Genomic DNA, 2,098 nt, shown 5'->3' on the forward strand with positions numbered 1-2,098 from the left:
GATTGTTCCCCAATAACCGAATACTTTTTTCTGTAAAGACTGCATATTTGATTCCATCCATAAATCCATTTTCTTCCCTATGAGTTCCAGTATCGATAAGAATTCGAGTTCTTACTCTTCATATGTTATGGTATGAATATACCATACCAATTCGTTATGTATGGATGATGAAATTCCATTGATACAGAGCCAATTCCAATAGACTTATTGGACGTTCCCATTGGCGTGCATCCAGCAGGAATTGAACCTACGAATTTGCCAATTATGAGTTGGGCGCTTTAACCATTCAGCCATGGATGCTTAACAGAGATCATCGTCATCGTACATCGTGAATAACCAAATTCCAATTGAAATGAAATCTTTAGGAGGAATCAATGAAAGGACATCAATTCAAATCCTGGATCTTCGAATTGAGAGAGATATTGAGAGAGATCAAGAATTCCCACTATTTCTTAGATTCATGGACCCAATTCGATTCAGCGGGATCTTTCACTCACATTTTTTTCCACCAAGAACGTTTTATGAAACTCTTTGACCCCCGAATTTGGAGTATCCTACTTTCACTTTCGCGTGATTCACAGGGTTCAACAAGCAATCGATATTTCACGATCAAAGGTGTAGTACTGCTTGTAGTAGCGGTCCTTATATATTGTATTAACAATCGAAATATGGTCGAAAGAAAAAAATCTCTATTTGATGGGGCTTCTTCCTATACCTATGAATTCCATTGGACCCAGAAATGATACGTTGGAAGAATCTTTTTGGTCTTCCAATATCAATAGGTTGATTGTTTCGCTCCTGTATCTTCCAAAAGGGAAAAAGATCCCTGAGAGTTGTTTCATGGATTCGAAAGAGAGTACTTGGGTTCTCCCAATAACTAAAAAGTGTATCATGCCTGACTGGGGTTCGCGGTGGTGGAGGAACCGGATCGGAAAAAAGAGGGATTCTAGTTGTAAGATAGCTAATGAAACCATAGCTGGAATTGAGATCTCATTCAAAGAGAAAGATATCAAATATCTGGAGTTTCTTTTTGTATCCTATACGGATGATCCGATCCGCAAGGACCATGATTGGGAATTCTTTGATCGTCTTTCTCCGAGGAAGAAGCGAAACATAATCAACTTGAATTCGGGACAGCTCTTCGAAATCTTAGTGAAACACTTGATTTGTTATCTCATGTCTGCTTTTCGTGAAAAAAGACCAATTGAAGTGGAGGGTTTCTTCAAACAACAAGGAGCTGAGGCAACTATTCAATCAAATGATATTGAGCATCTTTCCCATCTCTTCTCGAGAAACAAGGGGGGTATTTCTTTGCAAAATTGTGCTCAATATCATATGTGGCAATTCCGCCAAGATCTCTTCGTTAGTTGGGGGAAGAATCAGCACGAATCGGATTTTTTGAGGAACGTATCGAGAGAAAATTGGATTTGGTTAGACAATGCGTGGTTGGTAAACAAGGATCGGTTTTTTAGCAAGGTACGGAATGTATCGTCAAATATTCAATATGATTCCACAAGATCTATTTTCGTTCAAGTAACGGATTCTAGCCAATGAAAGGATCTTCTGATCAATCCAGAGATCATTTCGATTCCATTAGGAATGAGGATTCGGAATATCACACATTGATCAATCAAACAGAGATTCCGCAACTAAAAGAAAGATCGATTCTTTGGGATCCTTCCTTTCTTCAAACGGAACGAACAGAGATAGAATCAGATCGATTCCCGAAATGCCTTTCTGAATATTCCTCAATGTCCCGGCTATTCACGGAACGTGAGAAGCAGATGAATAATCATCTGCTTCCGGAAGAAATCGAAGAATTTCTTGGGAATCCTACAAGATCAATTCGTTCTTTTTTCTCTGACAGATGGTCAGAACTTCATCTGGGTTCGAATCCTACGGAGAGGTCCACTAGAGATCAGAAATTGTTGAAGAAACAACAAGATGTTTCTTTTGTCCCTTCCAGGCGATCGGAAAATAAAGAAATGGTTGATATATTCAAGATAATTACGTATTTACAAAATACCGTCTCAATTCATCCTATTTCATCAGATCCGGGATGTGATATGGTTCCGAGGGATGAACCGGATATGGACAG

At 38.9% G+C, this 2,098-nt stretch overlaps 1 non-coding gene across 1 annotated transcript; it reads right to left on the reverse strand.

Moving 5' to 3' along the window:
• Positions 1-226: 226 nt before the first annotated feature.
• On the reverse strand, positions 227-300 carry TRNAM-CAU (transfer RNA methionine (anticodon CAU)). Its single transcript has one exon. It is a non-coding gene; the product is annotated as a tRNA-Met (tRNA).
• Positions 301-2,098: the final 1,798 nt, after the last annotated feature.

The sequence above is a fragment of the Aristolochia californica genome, unplaced genomic scaffold (assembly GCF_029961685.1).
Source record: "Aristolochia californica isolate CCGP_79_NKW_82.1479 unplaced genomic scaffold, dmAriCali1.0.hap1 SCAF_243, whole genome shotgun sequence".
Classification (NCBI taxonomy): Eukaryota; Viridiplantae; Streptophyta; class Magnoliopsida; order Piperales; family Aristolochiaceae; genus Aristolochia; species Aristolochia californica.